The 14,451-nt window shown below is 39.6% G+C and overlaps 1 protein-coding gene across 1 annotated transcript in view; it reads left to right on the top strand.

Moving 5' to 3' along the window:
- The first annotated feature begins 9,623 nt into the window (after nucleotides 1-9,623).
- The window catches only part of STK38L (serine/threonine kinase 38 like), an 81,409-nt gene continuing 76,581 nt past the window's right edge, over nucleotides 9,624-14,451 (top strand). Inside the window, exon 1 of the mRNA XM_060413294.1 lies at nucleotides 9,624-9,659. The gene's annotated coding sequence lies outside the window, so the exon portion shown is untranslated. The remainder of the gene's footprint in view (nucleotides 9,660-14,451) is intronic.

Raw genomic sequence — 14,451 nt, 5'->3', positions numbered from 1 at the left:
AGAGGGAGAGGGAGAGGGTGGGATGATTTGGGAGAATGACATTCTAACATGTATACTATCATGTGAATTGAATCGCCAGTCTATGTCTGACGCAGGATGCAGCATGCTTGGGGCTGGTGCATGGGGATGACCCAGAAAGATGTTATGGGGAGGGGAGGTGGGAGGGGGTTCATGTTTGGGAATGCATGTAAGAATTAAAGATTTTAAAATTTAAAAATAAAAACTAAAAAAAAAAAACAAACAAAAAAAAAATAAAATGCACAGAGTCAGACACAACTGAAGCGACTTAGCAGCAAAATGGGTGTAGATTCATGGAAAAACTGCTCAAGTAACTGATTTTATTTAATTTTGTGGGTTATACTTAAGGACTGTTATTTAAAGTCTTTCATTTTTAGTATTACACATTTTTTGGTTTGTTGATTCATCTCCTTTGGTACCATGCCTTTTTGTATTTGCTAAGATGTTTTCTTTCATTAAAAGAGGTATCAGTTTCTTAAAAAAAAAAAAAAAAAAGAATGGGAAAGGCAATGAGATTGAAGGAAAAAAACTCTACTTTTTAGTTTTAAAAATAAAATTTAAAAAAAATAGGGTGTTATACAATGTGAGTAGATGTCTAATGTGAATGAATGTCACAAGAGACCGAAGAGACCAAGGAGAAGTTATTTTTTCTGTTCTAATTTGATGTTTTAAAAATTAAAATTGCATCAAATATATATTATTACAAAATATTATATAGTATCTTGCATTTTTCTTTTGTAAAGAGCTTAACTATCAGTGTTTCTTTAAGACATGGAGAAAGGGACTCAAGCAACACCTAGTATTTGAACAGTGTTTTTCACATATACAGTATGTAGGTCATTAATGTTAATACTGCTGACAAACATTCTTGTTTTTTTCTCCTTCCTGGGATATCTTCTTTTTTTTAGAACATTTTTTGGGGCACACTATGTGACATAAGGGATGACACCAGCCTTATGGCAGAAAGTGAAGAATTAAAGAGCCTCTTGATGAAAGTGAAAGAGGAGAGTGAAAAATTTGGCTTAAATCTCAACATTCAGAAAACTAAGATCATGGCATCAGGTTCCATTACTTCATGGCAAATAGATGGGGAGACAATGAAATAGTGACAGACTGTATTTTGGGGGGCTCCAAAATCACTGCAGATGGTGACTGCAGCCATGATATTAAAACACACTTGCTCCTTGGAAGAAAAGATATGATCATGGCACCCCACTCCAGTACTCTTGCCTGGAAAATCCCATGCATGGAGGAGCCTGGTGGGCTACAGTCGAGGGGGTTGTGAAGAGTAGGACACGACTGAGCGCCTTCACTTTCACTTTTCACTTTCATGCATTGGAGAAGGAAATGGCAACCCACTCCAGTGTTCTTGCCTGAGAATCCCAGGGACGGGGAAGCCTGGTGGGCTGCCGTCTATGGGGTCCCACAGTCAGACATGACTGAAGCAACTTAGCAGCAGCAGAAGCAGCAGACAGCATATTAAAAGGCAGAGACATTACTTTGCCAACAAAGGTCCATCTAATCAAAGCTATGGTTTTTCCAGTAATCAAGTATGGATATGAGAGTTAGACTATAAAGAAAGCTGAGTGACAAAGAATTGATGCTTTTGAGCTGTGGTACTGGAGAAGACTCTTGAGAGTCCCTTGGACTGCAAGATCAAAGCAGCCAATCCCAAAGGAAATCAGTCCTGAATATTCATTGGAAGGACTAATGTTGAAGCTGAAACTCCAATACTTTGGCCACCTGATGCAAAGAACTGACTCATTGGAAAAGATCCTGATGCTGAGAACGACTGAAGGCAGGAGAAGGGGATGACAGAGGATGAGATGGTTGGATGGCATCACCAACTCAATGGACATGAGTTTGAGTAACGTCTGGGAGTTGGTGATGGGCAGAGAAGCCTGGCATGCTGCAGTCCATGGGGTTGCAAAGAGTTGGACATGACTGAGTGACTGAACTGATGTGACATGCAGGATCTTATTTCCCCACCCAGGTATAGAACCCATGCTCACCGCACTAGAAAGGTGGAGTGTCAGAGATGTCTCCTTCCTAGAATATGAGGAGATTGTACCTCTTGGCTTTCTTTTATTTGCATTGGGGCCATCCAACTACTTCTGGTCAATCAATGGGTTGTAAGCAGACCTGAGACCCTTCCATCTTTTCTTTTCTTTCTGGCATAAAAATTAGCAATGTTCAAGATGATAGCTGCTGCATTGGTTTGGAACCCTGAGTAATCCTGATGAGAAAGCCTTATTGCTGGCCTGAATTGGGCATGAAACACTAGTAATAAATAAATCTTCACCATTTTAAGCCACTAAAATTCTCTGATTGTTATCACAGCATCACTTTGTCTCATCTTATGTATGCACTGTTCCCTATTTCACAGATGGAAAATCCACTGTATCTCTATTAGTATCAGAAATCTGTAAAAGTTAATAGACAGGAGACACAAATCAAAGCAAGAAAGGTCTGACAAGGACTTCCTCTCTCTTCATGGATGTAAATATCACCAAAAGTCTTTTGTAGATGCAGAGAATTCATTTGATTTGAAGTTGACAAAAGTAAGAGGGTTTCATTCTGAAACATGCATTTTTGTTAATTATTAGTATTAGCAAGGATAATAAAGACAGCTACCTTGAACTGAGAGTGAATATGTTCTGAGTTCTATAATAGATGTTTATATTATCTCATTTAATTTCAGTTAATCCTAAAAGGTAGCTATTACTAAACTGAGATCTATCTTCAGTATTTTTTCCATTATGGCAATGGTGTTTTATGGTTCACAAAGTAATTTTATCAAAAAATATTTTGCTGCAAATACCCTGTTGCTATTCTCCCATCTTACAAATGAGGAAAAAGGACATTTTTGATCTGTGCAAGGTCATACAGTAGTAAGAGAACCTGGTTTTTGGAATACAAATCCAGTCTGATTTTTCTGTTAGAGGAGTAATAACTAAAATGCAAAGAGATGGGTTGCATTATGTGAGTGTTCAGTCATGTCCGACTCCTCATGATCCCATGGACTGTAGCCTGCCAGGCTCTTCTGTCCACGGAATTTTTCAGGTAAGAATACTGGAGCAGGTTGCCATTTTATAATCCAGGGGATCTTTCAGACCCAGGGATCGAATCTATGCATCCACCATCTCCTGCATTGGCAGGTAGATTCTTTACCATTTCAGTTAGATGTAGTATATTTTTACCTTCCCTTTATGCTTTTCTTTGTTTTTTTTTTTTTTTTTATTTACATAGGTGCATTTAACTTTGGGAGAGAAATCGCCTAAACTTGGAATGCTTTAAACCCTAGGTGATAAATAGTTTGCAATTTAGTCAAGCCAGCTAAAAATTAAAGTATAAATCAATTAGAAATCATTGTTTCCAGGTTTATAAAGTATTTTTCAGAAGGCAGTCTGGTGAGAGTTCTGAATGGATTGTCATGTGTTTGACTAAATGGTTCAATGAAAGTCCCCTGAAGCTTGTAGAAAAGAGACTTTATTTTCAAACAAACAAACCTGAATTGCATTTCGATTGTCTGGGCAAGAGCCCCTTTGAAAACCTTGGCTATGAGAAAAGAAGCCAGGGGTCAAGCGCTCTTCATGTCAACTGGAAAGGTCCATTCACTTTTTTTTTGGTAAATCCTATCTACTTTCTATCTTTTCCAAAACAGAAAAATTAATGTCTTCCTGTCAGGATACTCTTCCAAGCAGACTGAGAAGCACCTATTCTCTCTCTCCTTAAAAAAAAAAATTAATTGGCATAACATTATATATCATAATATTTTTTCATAATCACAACACTTAAAGCTTTTATTTTACTGTTTTTCTTTGTCTTTAAAAATTTATATATATATATATATATATGGAATGTGTATATTATGAATGTATGTGTTTATGTGTATGTGCTCACTCAGTTGTGTCCAACTCTTTGCAGCCTCACAGACTGTAATCCGACAGGCTCCTCTGTCCATGGAATTTTCCCAGCCAGAATACTGGAGCGGGTTACCATTTTCTACTCCAGAGGATCTTCCCGACCCAGGGATCAAACCCGCATGTCATATGTCTCCTGCATTAGCAGGTGGGTTCTTTATCACTAGCACCACATGGGAAGCCCATATTATGAATATATACATACATTGTTTTTCAAATAATTTTTATGTAAAAGCTGTTAGACTGTTGGTAACATGCTTTAGAACTCCCAAACCTAACAATATATTCTGAACATCTTTCTATGTCATTAACCATTTATCTACATACAATTTTAAACAAATATATGCTATTACATTGTACAGATCCACCACAATTTACTACACTACTCCCTATCTTTAGATATTTAGATTAGTTCCAATTTTTCACAATTATGAATACATAATGCTGAGACGTATTTCTGTCCGTATATCTGCATGTAGGCAGTTGTGGTCTTAATTCCACTTAAAGGATGGGGATTATCATTATACTAGTGGGCTTCCCAGGTGGAACTAGTGGTAAAAAATCTGCCTGCCAATGCAGGAGACCTAATTGTCACAAATTTGTTCCTTGGGTCAAGAAGACCCCTGGAGAAGGGCAAGGCAATCCATTCCAGTATTCTTGCCTGGAGAATCCTATGGACTCAGAACCCTGTTGGGCTAGAGTCCATAGTGCCACACAGAGTCAGATATGACTGAAGCGACTTAGCATGCATGCAGTACTCACAGTTAATAGTCATTGAACATGTTGTAAACAGGTAAGTACTTCAAACTAGTTTCTCTGTCTCCAAATTCCATGCTTTTACTTTTGCTTAGTAGTGCTTCTTTGATCCACTATTAGGAATCTGGGTTGCTGGCTTTGCTACTTGCTCCTGGGTGACCTTAGGTAAGTTATTAGAGCTCTTTGAGCCTCAGTTTCATCATCTATAAATTGGTGATAATACCTAACTCACCAACTTATCATAAAGATTACAATACAATCAGAGGGCATAATGCTTGGCACACAGAAAAAAACCTCAATAAATATGAACTACTTTTTTTTGTCTATCCATAAATCTAATCAGAAATTAACATTGCTCATACTCATACAGAAGGAAGTGTTCAGCCAGCTTGTCTTGATAGCCTCTCACTCTCTCTCTTTTTTTTTTTTTAATGTATTATTTATTTGTCTTTTGGCTGCACTGGGTCCTTGAAGCTGTGAGTGGGCTTTTTGGCTGCACTAGGTCCTTGAAATTGCAAGTGGGCTTTCTCTAGTTGCAACGAGCAAGGGCTACTCTCTCATTGTCTGTAGGCTTCTCATCATGGTGGTTTCTCTGGTAGCGGAGTACAAGCTATAGGCTTGAGGGCTTCAGTAGTTGTAGAGCTTAGATGCCCTGCAGCATGTGGAATCTTCCCAGACCAGGAGTCAAACCTCTGCATTGGCAGGCGGACTCTTAGCCACTGGACCACCAGGAAAATCCTCTCTTTTTCATCATCATTTTAAATGCTAAAAAATGCTCCATATCAGCAGTTATATCTCTATTATCATCCTTTCTAGCTGTGTCTCCCTTGGATTCAGTTCAGTTCACTCAGTTGTATCCAGCTCTTTGCAGCCCCATGGGCTGCAGCATGCCAGGCTTTCCTGTTTAATACCAACTCCAGGAGCTTGCTTAAACTCATGTCCATTGAGTTGGTGATGCTATTCAGCTATCTCATCCTCTGTTTTCCTCTTCTCCCACTGGATTAGTTTTGCCAAAGATTTTCCCTATTTCCTTATTTCTTTGACTTTTTAAAGAATTACCTTATTGGTCAACTTCAAACATTTTTGTTTTGTTTTGTGTTACATTAATTTCTGCCTTTATATTTTAGAATTGCATTTGAATTTGTTAATCTTAATAAATTACATCTATTTGAAAAAATGGAGTTATATATGGGAACAATTATGTATTTGATCTATAATACTTGGTACATATAAGGGCCAGGACATCTGGAAGGGATTCTGCTGTAATCTTAACATTTTTCTACTTTTGTTGAATTTATTTTGTTTTCTTTTTCAACTCAGGTTTCCTGAGTTGAAAGTTTGGTTCACTTGTTTGTACATTTTTGCGTTTTCTGTTCAATGCATTTAAAGCAATACGTTTAAATACTACTTTGACCATATCCCACAGATGCAAAGCTGCGTATACAGGAAAACAACTTTTCTCTTTCTATGTTTTCTATGTGGAAGGGTTTTACTAATAGCTTCCTTCTGTTTCTGTTTACTACTGTCATTTGGCATTCTTTGGTTATTTACTACATGGTAGGTCTAGGAGAGTAAAATACTAAATTTCACACGCTGAAAACAAAGATCAGATGAATTCTGGGTGCCAAAAAGGTTTTCACTATGATTTTTCTCTGTGGGCTACAATTTTAGTTTGTCTATCCACATTTGGTGTAATTTAAAGAAGAAGGAATAAGTGAAAGATAGGGAATAAAAATTCATATTCAACTATAGGTTACTAAAGTTAGCAAGGACCATGGTGTGTATCTGTTACCTGTATTACTTGAACTTGAATTATGATTGATAATGAGAGTTGATAAGAAGAGTTTTGGAAAGTCCTGCCAAAATATGTTATTTAGGCCAACAGTTCTCAGTCTGGGTCTGTGAACCTTAATGAAAAATAAATATACAAATCTTATATACATATACATATAAACATAGGCATTAATAATACATATGCATCAATGTATTTTTCCACTAATCCTTAATTGAAAATGATCATTTCTTCCATTATGAATATACTCAGCAAATCATAGTAATACTAGAAATCTTTGACTTTGTTCCCAATAGAAATCATGTACATTTTCTACCTCATTAAGTTGGTACAAATATCTCAAAACATTGTTTATGTATATCACTACCACAAAATTACTGTAGGTATTGATCTTGTTATTTGATGCATTAATAAAGCAAATATACAACTATTTTTATCTATGGCTGTGTAATAAATTACCCCTGGCCCAAATTAATGGCTTAAAAAATGAATACATATTATTTCACAGTGTCTGTGGGGTAGGAATCTTGCAAGACTTTGCTGTGTATGTTGGCTAAGAGTCCTTTACCAGGCTGCAGTCATCTTGAAGTTCCACTGGGATAGAGTCTGCTTCTATGTGGTTGTGGGCAGGATTCAGTCCCTCACAGGCTGGACTGGGTGCCCCAATTCCTAAGTGTCTGTTGACTGGAGACTTTGCTCTGGGTTTACTGAGTTCCTTTTCACAAGACAGGGCAAAGCATGACAGCTGTTTTCATCAGAGTGAGTAAGAAATGGAACAAGAGAGGATGAACAAGATGGAAGCCAGAGTTCTTTGTAACCCAGTCGTGGAGGTGACAGCTCATCATTTTTGCTGTATTCTCCTTTGCAAAACCAAGTCACTAGGTCCAGTCCACACTTAAGGGGGTTGTGCAAGATAGGAATACCAGAGGGTGAGGATTATTAAGAGTCATCTTAGAAGCTGCCTACATCAGAACTATATAGAAAACTCAGTTTTAGTATTTTAATAACTTTACATTAAAGTAATCAATTTCCTTTATATCCTAGGTAGCTTATTTATGCATTTAAAAACACTATTCTGAAAGAGTCCATAGATTTCACCAAACTTCCAAAAGGGCACTTGGCTCTAATTTGATTCAGGTCAGGTACCTTCAACACCTAGGGGAATTTGTTAGGAATGCCGTCAGTTTAGGAACTAGCCTGCCTCATGTTATCTTAGTCTGATACCCTAGACTAGTTCATATCTCTTAGTGCCATGAAAATAGCATGGCACATTTGAAAACATAAGTTTGCTAGAGAATACCCCATAAACTGTTCTCAGTCCTCAGTTCAGTTCAGTTGCTCAGTCATGTCTGACTCTTTGTGACCCTCTGAATTGCAGCCAGGCCTCCCTGTCCATCACCAACTCCCGGAGTTCACTCAAACTCACGTCCATTGAGTCAGTGATGCCATCCAGCCATCTCATCCTCTGTCGTCCCCTTTTCTTCCTGCCCCAATCCCTCCCAACATCAGAGTCTTTTCCAATGAGTCAATTCTTCGCATGAGGTGGCCAAAGTACTGGAGCTTCAGCTTTAGCATTATTCCTTCCAAAGAAATCCCAGGGCTGATCTCCTTCAGAATGGACTGGTTGGATCTCCTTGCAGTCCAAGGGACTCTCAAGAGTTTTCTCCAACACCACAGTTCAAAAGCATTAATTCTTCAGCGCTCAGCCTTCTTCACAGTCCAACTTTCACATCCATACATGACCACAGGAAAAACCATAGCCTTGACTAGATGGACCTTAGTCGGCAAAGTAATGTCTCTGCTTTTGAATATGTTCTCAGTCCTACTCACCTGAATTAATACGTGTGTGGTGGAGGGAGAGAGGTGTATAGCCCTCTGTCAAGCATGTTTGATCACAATTAAACTTCTAATGCTTGCATATGGCAACTGTCATTTGAGCCTCAAAATCACCATGATATAGAAGGAACTGATTTCTCCAAGAACACACCAGATCACATAGTGCTTTTTCCAACAATCAAGCTATGTATGAGAGAGAAGAGAGTGTAAAAAAGAGAGAGAAGTGATGTTAAGATTCTTTCCTAAGTCTTTCCTATGTGTCACCTGCTCCGGGCAAAACTAAAGATAATGGTTGTCATCTCTGAATTACATTTTCTGCAAGCACAGCGCTAGCTTTGTATATTGTCTTAACAGTCTAAAGTAAATCTTATTTTATAAAATCTCCAATATTCAGATAGAAGGTAATTTGTTAACGATAACTGGGGACAATTTTCTTATTTGATTTGCTAAATAAAAACTCAAATGCATCACCTTCCCAAAGCCATCCTTTCTGAGTCATAGTACAGGTGATTTTCCTCATAGTTCTCTGATCATAAACAAGCAGCAGCCCAGTACCATCAGTTATTTTAGATTTTCCAAGATGATGCAAGCAAATTTTTCATGAATGCTGCAGTTCTGGTTTGTTTGTTTGGTTGGTTGGTTTTTTGTAGCTTTTCCAAATGTGAATTCCTCTCAAGTCTCTACAATCGAGTCATGATGGGAAAGGAAAAGAGTCAAGGAACACTGAGTTACTAACTAGTTAGGCAACACGACCAGCCAATCCATTTTTGTTGACCACATCTTCCTACTCTGCAAAAGGTTCCAGAAAAATAATAGAAATGATCTCTAAGCTCCCTATTATCTTTAACACTCACTTTGCACTGTGAAGCATCAAGAAAAACTCTGGCGACCTGTAGGACACGTGACTAATGTGGCAACACCCTGGGTCCCTCAAGAGTGGCCTGAACTAGCTTTCAGCAAAGAAGAGGGAGATGAGGTGAGGCTGATGAGGAAGGAAGGCGGTCACTCTTGGAACAACTCTTTCAGGGCCAGTCAGGAATTTACCGGGCGCAGGTGGGTGGGGCGTGTGTCTGCCGGGGTGCCTGCGTTGACGACAGAAGGCTACTTCCGGCTGTGGTGCGTATGACGTCGGGGACCGGCCGAGCCTCCTAGAAGCGGAGGAGGAAGGGCTCGCGAGAGTTCAGGGAGGCCGCCCCGAGATTCCGGCGCCGCGGCGGCGGGTCCCACCTCCCGGGGGCGGGGCGAGGGCGGAGCGGGCAGAGGGAGCAGACGGTCGCCGGGCCGGCTGCGGTCCGTGCGGAGGCTGAGCCGGCCGCGGGCGCGACCGGAGGCAGGTGAGTGCGCTGATGCGGCGCTTCTTCGCGGAGGAGGCTAGGGGTACGGCTTGCCTCTCCGGCCCCAACTCTGAGAGCCGGATCAGGAGAAGATCTTATGTGTCTTAGGGTGTCCAGGGAAAGCCGGGCTGATTTCGAGGCTGGAAATATCTCCGGTGAAGCTCCGGTGACGGCCTTGGCCCTCTTGTTCCTTGGGGTGATAGTGGCCCCGGGTGTCCGGAGAGGTGGCCGGTGGCCCGGGGAGGAGTCTTTGTCCTTCCAGGCTCCTTTGGCCTCTCCCCTCCGCGGTCCCGGAGCCCCGGGCTCTCTGTCCCTGCTTGGGCTTCATAAACAATAACAAATGTCGTGAGGACCTTCCCCTGTATCCCCTGCTCTCCTGTCCCGTGCCCTCCAGCCGATGCCAGCGAGGGGAAGGATTCTGGGCATGGCTCTTAGATTGTGGGGGCTGTTTGTGTACCATTCCTAAAAACTGATGCGTCAGATTCCTAAACATTTCTCAAATAGACACAGTAAAAGCCGTGCTGCTCTCAGAAGCCAAGGAGTGTTTAAAGCCGGTCTCTCAAAATCGGACCCTACCGGTGGAATCCTAGACCCTTCTTTTCACCATCATTTTCTCCCACTCCCTTTTTTTCACCTTTACTACGAGGGGACGAACGAGTGGTTGTTTGGTATGGGTAAAAATAGGGAAGGTTGTGTCCGATGGAGGAAGGAAACATTTCACCCTTAAAAGTTGCCAGGTAGAGAGCAAAAGAACTAACTTTATTTTCAAAATCGGTGGCCTCCCGCTTACTGATACTACTTTTGTTTTATGAGACCGCTTTTCGAATTGTGGATTTGGAGGAAAGACTTAAAAAGAAATGGGGAGGGGGACGGGGAGAGCTGGTGGTGCAGGGAGTAGTGGCTGGTCCAGAAAGTATGATGCTGGTGTTCCTCACTTGATAAAATGCAGAGCCAACGCTCCTGTCTATTTCACGCAACTTGCGATAAGTTTTGATAGAAGCCAATTGCTTGGAAAAGGTGACCTGAGTATTAGCTTTAATACTACTAAAATCTGAGGAAACAGCTTTAAGTGTTTCAGTTATGCCTCCTAGCTGTAAGCTGGGAGTGAGACTTGGTCTTTCAGGGGCTGTGAGTGGGGGACGGGGTTAGGCCTTAATACTTGCCAGGTCTCCTTACTTTAAGGCAGGGTTTATTGTTGTTTAAGCCCAGTGTTGCTTACTGAAGGCAGGTTTTTGAAAGTTCTTTGTCTAGGTCATAAATGTATGTAAGGTACTGGAAGCCTCTTTGTGTTTGGTTTTTCTTTGTATGCCTCAGGATATATAAAACAATTAAGTTTATTATACTGTCTATCCAGTAGCTGAGAGGTATTGTATGTGAACTGACCATTCTTGTGACTATGTGAGGGGAGAGAAATTCCTTCAAAATAGGATGTTAAATTATGATGACATTTGTTCATTGCATAGAATCGTCAAAGTACCTTTCTGTAAAAGATTCTGATCTCAGAGGAAGTACAATGGATAAAAAAAAATTTTTTTTCTGTTTGTTTAATCTGGCTTAGCGTTTATGGTGTTCTCCTTGTTAAGATGGCTAATAACATTCCCCGTTTACTTGGGATATGTTTAGAGTGAGAAACAAATTGGGTGTTGTCTTTGTAATCCTTTGGAAGCCCCTGCCCCTGGGAATGAAAAAAAAATTAGACTTAGAAAAACCACATTAAATGAGTGCAATTCTTCTTTAGCCTTTTTGAGTTTCATTTTAAATAAATCATAGAGTGGAGACCAGAAATATTTGTGCAAATAAGGTGTCCTCAACAGTTTTTATGCTTAAAAAATTAATTTCTAAAGGTAACACGCTATGAAAACAAAGGAAGAATCGTAGTTTGTAGAAAGGGATAATAAAGCAGCAGCCTCAGTTCAGCCATTTGTTCTCAGGAAAGTTCTGTCCTCTCAAAGTTAGGGCTGCAGCATCATGTTAGCAAAGTTGGATAACACTTTAGATAGTGTTTTCCCACTGATCTGGGATCAGTTGGAGGCTCTTTTGCATGTGTGTGCACTTTTTTGAGGGATGGAAAAGGGCACAAATCAAAGCCAGAAAGTTTTGCATCTCAATGTAATGTGAAAATGATTTTATTTTACATAAACAATGGAGGATGAATCAGGCAAGCATATTGTCATCTAGCAACCCCAAGATTATGTTAAAATTAGCAGATGGGTAAGTTATGATTAGGTTGACTTGACATATGTGGAAATTATGCTACTGTATTTTAATATTAAAAACACCATAGACTTTTTGAATGAAATAATGAGAGAGCTTTTAAAGCATAAGAAATTTTAAGAATTAATTTAAAAAGATAACCTTGGTCAGTAGTTAAAAGATATTAAGTGAATCCTTCTTCCCCACCTCCCAAATTTTTGTTTAAGTCTTTAAGAGAGTGTTGACCTAGGTATGTCCGGTACTGATGTGTGCTAATTACATAAAGCTCCTTTCTCCAGGTAAATGTTTTATAATTGATTGACACAGTATTATTATTCAGAACCTTTAGAGAGAGGAAACTGAAGGGCAACAGTGAGTAGTATTTGCTGCCCTGTGCACTCAGATGAACTGTGGGCTTTTTCTTCAGCCTGATGGGAAGAAGATATTCCCAAATAACTGTAATACACAATCCATTTTGTGGGGAAGCCAAGGAGGAAGGGGTTAAATTTTACTAGACCAATTAAAGAAGGCTTTCATCAGGGAAAGGCATTTGTGTAGATGATTGAGATGATCTAGTCATATGATAATCATCATAAGCAAACACTTTATATAATGCTGCTTGCTCCTAAGCTGTTACCATGCTAATCTACCTCGGTTTAATCCTTCCAGTAACTGTGGAGTGGGTGTTTTTATTCCCATTTTGCAGACAGAGTAATTGAGGTATCTAGAAAATGGTAAAGCAGGGGTTCCCACCCAAGAATTCTGACTTGTATCCCTGTGCTTAACCAGTCTCCTTGATTTTTCTCCCACTTTTGATGATGTTGGTTTGGGAAAATGCGTTCTTCTGACACCTAAATTTAGGAATCTGTTTTCTAGAAAGAGCTCCAAAATGGTGAAAACCCAGGCAAATACGTTATTTTTGGCATGTTAGATACTGACTCCAGTTTTAGAAATTGCTCTTGGTGCATATTAAGTGTAATCCTTGAGTGGGGTTTTGATAAGTTTGATTCATTACCTAGTAGCAATACCTGCAAGGGTTTACAAGAGAGAAGTTGTAACTATGTTAATTCCTTTGCCTTGTGGAATGTTTGAATCATTGTATATTTTGGCTTGTAATTTTTTAAAACCACTTGGCACTGGGTATTTTTTGGATTGAATTGGGAAGTTGGAATTTAGTTAATTTTTGAACGTCAGTCTCAGCAGCCCTTTTTATTTTTTATTTTCACAACAGTTAAATTTATAATCAGTGAATTTGAATAGTGTTGAACATGAATCAGTGTTTTGAATATTGTTGTACATGTATAAAATGAGAGAAGTTCAGTCGCTGATACTTTTATGTTAGGGCAACTTTGAAAGCTCTTTGGGGTTGTGAAATAAAAGGTACTCTAGAATTGCACTGGGCCCAGTACCAGCCTACTTGGTAAATGCATCTTTGTTGAATGAATGGTCCAACTGATTTTATTTATGAAGTTTCAGGAGTGGTTTGCATTTGTTGGTTAGGTATTGAAGTAACTTTAAATTGGATTTAAAGATAAGGGAAAAAAAATTATCGTTAGACCATACTAACCATATGGATACTTAGCTGTCCTTTCCTCCCAGCAAGATGCAGACCTTTGTCAGAGCTCTTATCAGCTGTACTTGTAGTATTAAGTAGTGCTCTAGTGGCACAGTTTTTATGAATGAATATAAGTATCCTCTCCTTCTGTGAGTGTGGTAGATTGTAGGAAACCTTGACAAGCTTACAACCTAATGGGAAAAAGTGGCAGAACAAAATCCAGGATTTAGAGCCCAGTGTATCTATATTATTACAGTAAGACACAAATTGCAAAACAGATTTTAAAAAAATGTTTTTCCACACAGCCTGAATTAGTAGTGATGGCATATTATTTCCATTTATCACCGCCTGATTGACAAAATTTGGGGGATCTTCAGCCCATAATTTTAGGGAGATGCTTTTAAGTCCTCTGCTTTGTTATTAAAAAAGAAAAATTACACATTCCTTTAAGTACAGGTTTTATTTTGAAAGGTTATTCTCAGTAAGGAGGAGTGTGAGTTGGGCAGACTCAAAGGGAAACCAGACATACCTTCACCTCCTTAGTAGTTACAGGTCAGATAGTGAGTTGACCGTTCATGTTCATGTTGTGTAAATTCAGAAAGGCCTCGAACTTTGGCAGTTTGTCTGTGGCTTATGACAGTAGTATTTGTACTGTGTTCAGCTTTTAAATTCTTAAACAAGCTCTTTGCCTTCCCCTGGATTAACCCTAGACAGGTTGACAACCCAAGTGGGTGTTGATTCTCTGGCCACCCATATGGAACGTTTCCTGTTTTCCTGGTCTTTTGCTGATTCTTATTGGTTCCATAGGGCTTCCCATATTGCTCAGTGGTAAAGAATCTGCCTGCAATGCAGGAGACCTGGGTTTGATTCCTGAGTTGGGAAGATCCCTTGGAGAAAGGAATGGCTACCCATTCCAGTATTCTTGCCTGGAGAATTCCATGGACAGAAGAGGAGTCTGGTGGGTTACAGTCCATGGGGTCACAAACAGATGCAGCTGAGTGGCTAACACTTTCACTTACTTTCACATCAAATCTCTGATTGGTG

The sequence above is a fragment of the Ovis aries genome, chromosome 3, assembly GCF_016772045.2.
Source record: "Ovis aries strain OAR_USU_Benz2616 breed Rambouillet chromosome 3, ARS-UI_Ramb_v3.0, whole genome shotgun sequence".
NCBI classification, from domain to species: domain Eukaryota; kingdom Metazoa; phylum Chordata; class Mammalia; order Artiodactyla; family Bovidae; genus Ovis; species Ovis aries.
The sequence above is the reverse complement of the archived record's forward strand: the minus strand, read 5'-3'. Positions and strand labels throughout refer to the sequence as shown.